General features: G+C 39.6%; 5 non-coding genes across 5 annotated transcripts; 1 reads left to right on the top strand and 4 right to left on the bottom strand.

Annotated features, from left to right (window-relative positions):
- Positions 1–1164: 1164 nt before the first annotated feature.
- Positions 1165–1235, bottom strand: Trnag-gcc. Its single transcript has one exon. It is a non-coding gene; the product is annotated as a tRNA-Gly (tRNA).
- A 2008-nt stretch (positions 1236–3243) lies between these two features.
- Trnag-gcc lies at positions 3244–3314 on the top strand. Its single transcript has one exon. It is a non-coding gene; the product is annotated as a tRNA-Gly (tRNA).
- A 2434-nt stretch (positions 3315–5748) lies between these two features.
- Positions 5749–5819, bottom strand: Trnag-gcc. Its single transcript has one exon. It is a non-coding gene; the product is annotated as a tRNA-Gly (tRNA).
- A 2427-nt stretch (positions 5820–8246) lies between these two features.
- On the bottom strand, positions 8247–8317 carry Trnag-gcc. The gene has a single exon. It is a non-coding gene; the product is annotated as a tRNA-Gly (tRNA).
- A 2077-nt stretch (positions 8318–10394) lies between these two features.
- Trnag-gcc lies at positions 10395–10465 on the bottom strand. The gene has a single exon. It is a non-coding gene; the product is annotated as a tRNA-Gly (tRNA).
- Positions 10466–12458: the final 1993 nt, after the last annotated feature.

The raw sequence follows: 12458 nt of genomic DNA, 5'->3' as shown, positions 1-12458 counted from the left end.
TCAGGAAAATGAGGAGGAGGAAGAGGAGGAGGAGAAGGAGATGAAGGAAGATGATGAGGATGAGAAGGAGATGAAGGAAGATGGGGAGGAGGAGGAAGAGGAGGAGATGAGGAGGAGAGGAGGAGTGAGAAGAGGAGGAGGAAGAGGAGGAAGAGAGGATGAAGGAAGATGAGGAGAAGGAGGAAGAGGATTTGAAGGAAGATGATGATGATGAGGAAGAGGAGGAGATGAAGGAAGATGATGGGGAGGAGGAAGAGAAGGAGATGAAGGAAGCTGATGATGATGAGGAAGAGGAGGAGATGAAGGAAGATGATGAGTAGGAGGAAGAGAAGAAGGAGATGAAGGAAGATGATGATGATGATGAGGAGGAAATGGAGGAGGAGGGGAGGAGATAAAGGAAGATAAGGAGGAGGAGGAGGAAGAGGAGGAGAAGGAAGGAAGATGAGTGGTAGGAGGAGGAAGATGACGACAAACATGATAATGATGATAATGATGCCAACGACGACAATGATGATGAAGTAGAAGAAAAAGAAGATGAAGATGATAACGATGATAATAACGTAGAGGATGAAGAAAGAGAATGTCGAAAAAATTAATAGAAGATAAGTGACTGATGGAAAAAAGAGAAGTCAGCAGATGAGGGAGTGAGAAAGGCAACCGAAATTAAAAAAAGCAGATGTGGAGGAACATATTACTCCAATGTTTGCGCACTTTTACTGTCTTTCCTTTTAAAAAAAATCGAGGGTACAACTGTCTCGGTGCAGATACATTAACGCATAGGAAATGTATCCGCGATTTTGTTAAAATACCTTCAAGGCCCTTCACTATTATTACCTTTCTACTTGTAGCTTTGTAAATTTCATACTCGGCTTCGCATTCATAGATATTAATATTCCGTCTCTCGGTCAGTGTTTCATTCTTTGTAAAATATATATATATATATATATTTTTAATTTACTGCAGAGACTGTGGAAAAGACACGAGCATACCCAGCATAACAACAAAAGCACACACAACAAATATGTGTTGATTTACTTGTCTATTAGTATACAACTGTTGATACGCAATGTGTCGATACAATTGTCGATGTCGATACAGTATACTTGATTATTGAATAAACTTTTAAGTGATATAGTGACGAAATGATTGGATGTTTTAAAAGTGTGCATCGGCCGGGAATTGAACCCGGGCCTCCCGCGTGGCAGGCGAGAATTCTACCACTGAACCACCGATGCTGTCTGTTAATGAGTGAATGAATAAATAAATGATATAAATGAAGGAATAAATAAATTATATAAATGAAGGAATATATAAATGAATGAATAAATTAACTAATAAGTAAATGGATATATATATATATATATATATATTTAGAGACATAGATATAGCTATATGAATAAATATATGCTTATATATACATATATATACATATACGCATAGATATGTTAATATACAAACATATACATACACACATACACACACACACACACACACTTGTGTATATATGTATATATATATTCATATACATACATAAATATATATTTCTTTTCCTTATTTGTGTCATCACCGATGTTCAACGAACTGCTTCGACTTGACATCACGTAGTTGGCTGGGTCCTTCTATTTGAGTGGAAGTTCCTTGCCCAGGGGAACAACACATTTCGGCGTCAAATTGTCGTGGCAATTTTTCAGCCTGATTCTATTTATATATATGTATATATATACATATACACACACACATATGTTGAAGGGCACCATCAGCCGACGTCGACTATGACATTATTGTCTCTACCCACCCCCGTATAGACAATGCATATGAATAAATGTATCATTATCGTCGTTAGCATCATTATCACCATCCTTTTTGTCGTCGTGCTCCTCCTCATCTTCCTTTATATCCTCCTCTTCTTCCTTCTCATTATTATCTTCCATCTCCTCCTCATCTTCCTTCATCTCCTCATCATCATTTTCCTGCATCTCCTCCTCATCCTCTTCCTCCTCCTTAACATCTTCCTTCATCTCCTCCTCCTCATCTTCCTTCATCTTATCCTCTTCCTTTATCTCCTTCCACGACGCGATGGCTGGCTTTCCCGATAGTCTACGACGCGCTATTTTACTACTTTTGGTTAAACATCGAATAATCGCTCACTGGAGGAGGAGGAGAAAGAGATGAAGGAAGATGATGATGATGATGAGGAGAATGAGATGAAGGAAGATGAGGAGGAGGAGGAGAATGAGATGAAGGAAGATGATGAGGAGAAGGTGGAGAAGGAGATGAAGAAAGATGATGAGGAGAAGGAGATGAAGGAAAAGGAGGAGGAGATAAAGGAAGATGTTTAGGTGGAGGGAGAGGAGGAGGAGAAGGAGATGGGGGAAGATGAGGAGGAGATAAAGGAATATGTTTAGGAGATGAAGGAAGATATTTAGGAGGAGGAGGTGGAGGAAGATGATAATGTGAAGGAGGAAGAGAAGCAGAAGGAGAGAAAGGAAGATGAGGTGGAGGAGATGAAGGAAGATGAGGAGGAGGAGCACGACGACAAAAATGGTGGTGATAATGCTAACGACGACGATGACGATGATGATACATTTATTCATATGCATTGTCTATACGGGAGTTGGTAGAGACAATAATGTCATAGCCGATGTCGACTGATGGTGACCTTCAATATACGTATATATATAAATAGCATCAGACTCAAAAATGGCCATGACAATTTGAGGCCGAGGCGTGTTGTTCCCCTGGGCAAGGAACTTCACCTCAACTGCCTATTCCCCTGAGGAAGGATCCTTGGTCAGCCAAGGAAAGACCCAGCCAACTACGTGATGTCAAGTCGAAGTAGTTCGTTAAACATCGTGATGACACACGAAAATATATATATGTATATATATGAATATATATAGATATATACATGTCTGTGTGTGTGTATGTGTGCATGTGTATGTATATGTTTGTATATGAACATATATGTTAATGAAAGGAAAACCGCCACAGTAAGAAAATAAAATAAAATTGAAATGTAACGTTTCGAACTCTTCACGAGTTCCTCTTCAGACGAATGATAAACCAAAATGGATGTTAATATATATTTATTCAAAAATTAAATAAATATATAAGCATATATTTATTCATATAGCTATATCTATGTTTCTAAATATATTTATCCATTTGCTTATTAGTTCATTGATTCATTGATTTAATCCTTCATTTATGATATTTACCTATTTATTGAATTTTCAACAGACAGCATCGGTGGTTCAGTGGTAGAATTCTCGCCTGCCACGCGGGAGGCCCGGGTTCAATTCCCGGCCGATGCACACTTTTAAAACATCCAATCATTTCGTCACTATCACTTAAAAGTTTATTCAATAATCAACAAGTGTACAGTATCGACATCGACAATTGTATCGACAAATTGCGTATCAACAGTTGTATACTAATAGACAAGTAAATCAACACATGTTTGTTGTGTGTGCTTTTATTGTTATGCTGGGTATGCCTGTCTTTTCCAGTATCTGCAATAAAAAAACTTTTACAAAGAATGAAAGACTGACCGAGAGAGGGAATATAAATATCATCTATGAATGCGAAGCCGAGTATGAAATTTACAAAGCTACAAGTGGAAAGGTAACAGTGAAGGGCCTTGAAGGTATTTTAACAAAATCGCGGATACACTTCCTATGCGTTAATGTATCTGCACCGAGACACTCAGTTGCACCCTCGAAATTCTTTAAAAGGAAACACAGTAAAAGTGCGCAAAAGTTGGAGTAATATGTTCCTCTATATCTGTCTTTTTTCTTTTCGGTTGCCTTTCTCACTCCCTCATCTGCTGACTTATCTTTCTCCGTCAGTCACTTATCTCCTATTATTTTTTCGACATCCTACTTCTTCATCCTCTTCGTTATCATCATTGTTATCATCTTCGTTTTTTTCTTCTACTTCATCATCTTCATCATTGTCGTCGTTAGCATCATTATCATCATTATCATGTTTGTCGTCCTCCTCCTCCTCTTACCCCTCCTCTTCCTTCCTTCCTCTCCTCCTCTTCCTCCTCCTCCTCCTTATCATCCTGTACCTCCTCCCCCTCCTCCTCCATTTCCTCCTCATCATCTTCCTTCATCTCCTCCTTCTCCTCTTCCTCATCAACATCATCTTCCTTCATCTCCTCTTCCTCTTCCTACTCCATATCTTCCTTCATTTTCTCCTCCTCCTCCTCCTCCTCATCTTCCTCCTCCTCCTCATATTTCTCCATCTCCTCCTCCTCCTCCTCTTCCTGCTCCTCCTCATCTTCCACCATTTCCTCCTCCTCCCCCTTTTCCTCTTCATCATCATCATCTTCATCCATCTCCTTCTCCTCCTCCTCTTCCTCCTCCTTATCTTCCTTCACAATTGTTGAGTCTGATGCTATATATATATATTGAAGGCAACCATCAGTCGACGTCGACTAGGACATTATTTCTCTACCCACTCCCGTATAATCAGAGCCATGCATATGAAGAAATATATATAGGAGAGGAGGAGTAAGAAGAGGAGGATGAAGAGGAGGAGAGGATGAAGAAAGATGAGGAGGAGGAGAGAGATGAAGGAAGAGGATGATGTTGATAGAGGAAGAGGAGATGAAGATGATGAGAAGGAAAAGGAGGAAGAGATGAAGGAAGATGATGAGGAGGAAATGGAGGAGGGGGAGGAGATAAAGGAAGATAAGGAGGAGGAAGAGGAGAGGAAGGAAGGAAGAGGAGTGGTAAGAGGAGGAGGATAACGACATACATGATAATAATGATAATGATGCTAACGACGATAATGATGATGATGATGAAGTAGAAGAAGAAAAAGAAGACGAAGATGATGACGATGATGATAACGTAGAAGATGAAGAAGTAGGACCTCGAAAAAACAATAGGAGATGAGCGAATGACGGAGAAAGAGAGGTCAGCACATGAGGGAGTGAGAAAGGCAACCGAAATGAAAAAAAGCAGATGTGGAGGAACATATTACTCCAATGTTTGCGCACTTTTACTGTCTTTCCTTTTAAAGAATTTCGAGGGTAAAACTGAGTGTCTCGGGGCAGATACATTAATGCATAGGAAGTGTATCCGCGATTTTGTTGAAATACCTTCAAGGCCCTTCGCTATTACCTTTCTACTTGTAGCATTGTAGGGATGAAGATGTCTAAAAAGTAAAAGGAGATGGGTGATTGGTGGACAAAGAGAAATCAGCAGATAAAAGGGGTGAGAAAGGCAACCGAAAAGAACTGAAAAAAAGAGATATAGAGGAACATATTACTCCAACTTTTGCTCACTTTTACTGTTTTTTCCTATTAAAGAATTTCAAGGGTACAGCGGAGTGTCTCGGTGCAGATACATTAACGCATAGGAAGTGTATCCGCGATTTTGTTAAAATACCTTCAAGGCTCTTCACTATTATGTTTCTACTTGTAGCTTTGTAAATTTCATACTCGGTTTCGCATTCATAGATGATATGAATATTCCCTCTCTTGATCAGTCTTTCATTCTTTGTAAAATAATATTATTTTTTATTTTACTGTAGAGACTGTGGAAAAGACACAAGCATACCCAGCATAGCAATAAAAGCACACACAACAAATATGTGTTGATTTACTTGTCTATTAGTATACAACTGTTGATACGCAATGTGTCGATACAATTGTCGATGTCGATATAGAACACTTGTTGATTATTGAATAAACTTTTAAGTGATATAGTGACGAAATGATTGGATGTTTTAAAAGTGTGCATCGGCCGGGAATCAAACCCGGGCCTCCCGCGTGGCAGGCGAGAATTCTACCACTGAACCACCGATGCTGTCTGTAGAAGTTTAAATAAATGAATAAACATTATAAATGAAGGAATAAATAAATAAATAGATAAATGAACTAATAAGTAAATGGATAAATATATTTAGAAACATAGATATACCTATATGAATAAATATATGCTTATATATACATATATATACACATACGCATAGATATGTTAATATACAAACATACATACACATGCACACACACACACACACACATGTATATGGATATATATATTTATATATACACATAAATATATATTTTCTTTTTTTTGTGTCATCACGATGTTTAACGGACTACTTCGACTTGACATCACATAGTTGGCTGGGTCTTTCTTTGGCTGACCAAGGATCCTTCCCCAGAGGAACAGGCAGTTAAGGTGAAGTTCCTTGCCCAGGGGAACAACACGCCTCGGCCTCAAGTTGTGGCCATTTTTGAGTCTGATGCTATTTATATATATACGTATATTGAAGGTAACCATCAGTCGACATCGACTATGACATTATTGTCTCTACCCTCTTATGTATAGACAATGCATATGAATAAATGTATCATCATCGTCATCGTCGACGTTAGCATCATTATCATCATCATTTTTGTCGTCGTACTGCTCCTCTTCATCTTCCTTTATCTTCTTCTCCCCCTCCTTATCTTCTGTCATCTCTTCCACCTCCTCATCTTCCTTTATCTCCTCTTCTTCTTCCTCCTTCTCATTATCATCTTCCTCCATCTCCTCCTCCTCCTCATCTTCCTTCATCTCCTCTTCCTTTTTTTTTTCCTCCCCCCCTCATCAATTTCCTTCATCTCCTTCTCATCCTCATCCTCATCTTCCTTCATCTCCTCCTTCTCATCCTCATCCTCATCTTCCTTCATCTCCTCCTTCTCATCTTCCTCCATCTCCTTCTCCTCCTCCTCTTCCCCCTCCTAAACATCTTCCTTCATCTCCTCCTCCTCCTAAATATCTTCCTTCATCTCCTAAACATATTCCTTCATCTCCTCATCTTCCTCCTCCTAAACATCTTCCTTTATCTCCTCCTCTTTTTCCTTCATCTCCTCCTCATCATCTTCCTTCATCTCCTTCTCCACCTTCTCCTCATCATCTTCCTTCATTTCATTCTCCTCCTCCTCATCTTCCTTCATCTCCTTCTCCTCCTCCTCCTCATCATCTTCCTTCATCTTTCTCTCCTCCTTCTCCAGTGGGCGATTATTCGATGTTTAACCAAAAGTAGTAAAAAGGCGCGTCTTAGTCTATCAGGGAAAGCCATCAAGTGTCGCGTCGTGGCGAGGGGTTCAATTACCGTCGTGCTGGGTCAGCCTTAGGCAAGTTGTAGCACCCATTTTGCCTCCCAACCTGTGTGTGTTGTGTATGCATGTATATGTATGTATATTAACATATCAATGTTTATGTACATATATGCATACATTCATTCATATGCATGGCTCTGATTATACGGGAGTGGGTAGAGAAATAATGTCCTAGTCGACGTCGACTGATGGTTGCCTTCAATATATATATATATAGCATCAGACTCAACAATTGTGAAGGAAGATAAGGAGGAGGAAGGGGAGGAGGAGAAGGAGATGGATGAAGATGATGATGATGAAGAGGAAAAGGGGGAGGAGGAGGAAATGGAGGAAGATGAGGAGGAGGAGGAAGAGGAGGAGGAGGAGGAGATGTAGAAATATGAGGAGGAGGAGGAAGATGAGGAGGAGGAGGAGGAGGAGAAAATGAAGGAAGATATGGAGTAGGAAGAGGAAGAGGAGATGAAGGAAGATGATGTTGATGAGGAAGAGGAGAAGGAGGAGATGAAGGAAGATGATGAGGAGGAAATGGAGGAGGAGGGGGAGGAGGTAAAGGATGATAAGGAGGAGGAGGAGGAAGAGGAGGAGAGGAAGGAAGGAAGAGGAGGGGTAGGAGGAGGAGGATGACGACAAACATGATAATGATGATAATGCTGCTAACGACGACAATGATGATGAAGTAGAAGAAGAAAAAGAAGACGAAGATGATAACGATGATGATAACGAAGAGGATGTAGAAGTAGGATGTCGAAAAAATAATAGGAGATGAGTGACTGACGGAGAAAGAGAAGTCAGCAGATGAGAGAGTGAGAAAGGCAACCAAAATGAAATGAAAAAAACAGATGTGGAGGAACATATTACTCCAACTTTTGCGCACTTTCACAGATGATGTTAATATTCCCTCTCTCGCTCAATCTTTCATTTTTTGAAAATTAAGTTTCATTTTACTGCAGAGACTGTGGAAAGGACACAGGAACACCCAACATAACAATAAAAGCACACACGACAAATATTTGTTAATTTCCTTGTCAATTAGTATACAGCCGTCGATTCGCAAATGTTACAGTACACTTTTAAATTACTGAGTTAACTTTTAAGTGCTATAGTGACGAAATGATTAGATGTGTGCATCGGCCGGGAATTGAACCCGGGCCTCCCGCGTGGCAGGCGAGAATTCTACCACTGAACCACCGATGCTTAAAAATGTATGTGAAAACGAGTAAATAAATGAAAAAAAAAGAAAACTGATAAATATAATTAGACACAGATATAGATATATGAATAAATACATGCTTGTATATACATAAACATAAATATGTCGATACACACATATTCATTTATATACATGTATATAGAAATATACAAATACTCATATATATACATATTTAGATATCTATGTTTATATATACGTATGTGCATATGCATATATGTTAATACACACTCATATATTAATTAATATACATGTAAATATAATTATACAAACAAATACACATATACATATATGCATATGTATATGAATAAATGTATGCATATATGTACATATAAATGCATAAACATAGATATGTTAATAATACACACACAGGTTGGGAGGCAAAATGTGCTACAACTTGCTAAAGACCCAGCACGACGGTAATTGAACCCCTCGCCACGACGCGCCACTTGATGGCTTTCCCGATAGTCTACGACGCGCTATTTTACTACTTTTGGTTAAACATCGAATAATCGCTCACTGGAATAGGAGGAAGAGGAGGAAGAGGAGGAAATGAAGGAAGATAAGGATGAGGAGGGGGAGGATGAGAAGGAGAAGGGGGAGGAGGGGAGCATGAGAAAGAGGGAGAGGAGAACGAGGATGATGATGTTGACGACAAAGATGATGATGCTAACGACGATGAAGAAGTAGAAGAAAAAGAAGACGAAAAGGGAAAAGACGATAACGGTAATGATAAGGAACTGATAACGAAGTAGGACGCTGTCGAAAAAGTAAAAGGAGATAAGTGATTGGTGGAGAAAGAGAAGTCAGCAGATGAGGGAATGAGAAAGGCAACCGAAATGAAATGAAAAAAAGCAGATGGGGAGGAACATATTTCTCCAACTTTTGTCTTTCCTTTTAAAGAATTTCGAGGGTAGAGCAGAGTGTCTCGGTGCAGATACATTAACGCATAGGAAGTGTATCTGCGATTTTGTTAAAATACCTTCAAGGCCCTTCACTATTACCTTTCTACTTGTAGCTTTATAGAACTCATATCCGGCTTCGCATGCACAGATAATATTAATATTCCTTCTCTCGGTCAGTCTTTTATTCTTTGTAAAGAATTCTTTATTTTTACTGCAGAGACTGTGGAAAAGACACAGGAACACCCAGCATAACAATAATAAAAAACACACACTACAAATATATATATTAATTTACTTGTTTATCAGTATACAACTGTCGATTCGCAAATATTACAGTAAACTTGTTGATTATTGAATAAACTTTTAAGTGATATAGTGACGAAATTATTCGATCTGTGGTGTATCTCTTACTTTGCAACAAGACTGCAACTCGGGTCTTGCAGAGGGAATGGAAAGGAATGGTAGCAAGGCGTGTTACACAGCACAGCCCGCTCGTCACGACCCTAAAGCCCTTTCTTAAGTATGTTGATGTTATTCTTCATCTTTATCATCACGTTCTTAGTGTCTATACTTCTTTTATAAGTAATTAAAAGAATTCAAACAAAAAGTAAAAGAATGAAACCAAGGGTAAAACCAAACCAAAACAATGAAAGGAGATCCGTCAGTCTGTATATTCTCAAAATTTACAATACACATAACGTACCCTAACTCGCCTCTTGTAAACAATGAAAATATACTTATCTCTCTCGTAGATTTTCAATACAAAACAACACTAAGGAGGCGTCTAGTGAGGCCGGGCAAGACCCTTGTTTATATATCCTCATTTGTCTTGTCGCAACGCTTTTAAATAAAAAAAAGTAAAACTTATTCAACTTTTAAAATAAATTGAAATATAAAATAGAGGCCGAAAAAGAAAGAAAGAAAGGAAGAAAAGCAAGAGTACAGTACAGTACAGAAAAAAAAAAAGAATGAAAGAAAAAAAAGCTCCAGAGATGAGATCCGCACAGGTGGCTGCCTCGAATGCCCACGGATGGTGCTGAGCCAAGTGCTGCTGCTCTCAAGAGAGGAAACTGGCCTAGTCCGAGCTCCCGTAACGTGTGTGTGTGTATGGGGGGGGGGGGGGGGATACATCACGTGCACTACCAATCTTTCAAAAGTGTACATCGGCCGGGAATCGAACCCGGGCCTCCCGCGTGGCAGGCGAGAATTCTACCACTGAACCACCGATGCTCTAGAGTAGGGTTATGAAATTGATTACATAAATTAATAAAATAAATAAATTAATGAATAACTAAGAGAATAATATCAATAAATCGATGAATAAATCATTAAATTAAATAAAAAAATAATTGAATAATAATTAGAAAATTGCTATGTATCATTAGAGATACAGATACAGATATATGAATAGATATATGCATATATAAACACACACACACACACACACACACACACACACACACATATATATATATATATATAAACATAGATTTGTACATACGCAAACACACACACATATGTATATAGATTCATATGTATTTCCTTTTCTTTTTTTCTTTTTTTGTGCCCTCACCGATGTTCAACGAACTACTTCGACTTGACATGACGTAGTTGGCTAGGTCCTTCTATCGGGGTAGCTGACCAAGGATCCTTCCACAGGGGAACAGGCAGTTGAGGTGAAGTTCCTAGCCCAGGGGAACAACTCGCCCGGCCGGTGACTCGAACCCTCGGCCTCAAATTGTAGTGACAATTTTTGAGTCTGATGCTATATATATATATGTATACATACATACATACATACATACACATACACACACACATACACACACTGAAAGCCACTATCAGTCGACATCGACTATTGCATTATTGTCTCTACCCACTCAATGCATATGAATAAATGTATGCATATATGTACATATAAATGCACAAACATAGATATGTTAATACACATACATATACATACACACACACACAGGTTAGGAGGCAAAATGGGTGCTACAACCTGCCAAAGGCTGACCCAGCACGACGGTAATTGAACCCCTTGCTACGACGCGCCACTTGATGGCTTTCCCGGTAGACTAAGACGCGCCATTTTACCACATTTGATTAAACATCGAATCATCGATCACGGTTATATCATGAATGCTAAATAGGACTTATGTATAAAAGGGAAATATTGAATATTGATGGTAACAAGGGAATATGTTATGTCTTTGATACATACACGCTAAAAGACAAAGCAAAAATCGAAGCGCTTAAACATACTTTTCTGATGTTTTTGCACATGCACACACTCATGAAAACACACAAACACATACTTTTCCAATGTTTACGCACTCACACTCACTCATTCACACAAACACATACACACACACGCGCGCGCACACATATACACACACACACACACACACACATGCACACACACACACACACACACACACACACACACACACAAACAGACGCACAAATATCTTCCTATTTTTACATCCACACTCAGTCGTTCATACACACACACACACACAAACGCACGTGAATACACACACAGTTATGTGTGTGTCCTATAATGTATATATATACACACACACTTAACTTTGTTTCAGACATATAGAAAAAACACGCAAATGTGTATGTGTATATTTGTGTGTGTGTATGTTTTTTACTTTTGTATCATTTTATTATATTTTTTTAATTTAATTTCTTTCTTAGTTTTTTTTTTTTTTTTTTTTTTTTCCTTTTTACTCAATGTGTACAAAGTAGAATTACGTGCTCACTGATAGTTCTTGGACTTGGCCTTCCCTCCGAGCTTCTTCTTGTCCTTCCGTCGGTTCTTCCTCTCCTCCATCTCCTTGTGCTTCTTCTCTTTCTCTTCCTCCATCTCCCGCCTCCTCCTCTCGCTCCTTCGTCTCGTCCGAGCGCTTAGCTCTACCGCCCCCTCTCTGGGCGCCCTTCTGGAGGCCTCTGCTTCTCGGCCTCCGAGGACGACGCGCACTGCTCCTTGAGCTGGCCAAGCAGCTGCTGGAGTCCGCTCACGCCCACGGCGGTCGTGGTCACCAGCTGCTGGTCCGCCAGCGAGTTCCACACGCGAGGGAGATGGCTCTTCATGGGGCCCGGACACAACGACCCTTTCCACCAGGGGGGTCTTGTCCTCCGAGAGGAAGGCTCTCTCCATGCGGTCGTACACCGCCTTCAGGTGGTTCAGCCGGCTCTCGTCCGCCAGCCTGGC

The sequence above is a fragment of the Penaeus chinensis genome, chromosome 14, assembly GCF_019202785.1.
Source record: "Penaeus chinensis breed Huanghai No. 1 chromosome 14, ASM1920278v2, whole genome shotgun sequence".
Taxonomy (NCBI): domain Eukaryota; kingdom Metazoa; phylum Arthropoda; class Malacostraca; order Decapoda; family Penaeidae; genus Penaeus; species Penaeus chinensis.
The sequence above is the reverse complement of the archived record's forward strand: the minus strand, read 5'-3'. Positions and strand labels throughout refer to the sequence as shown.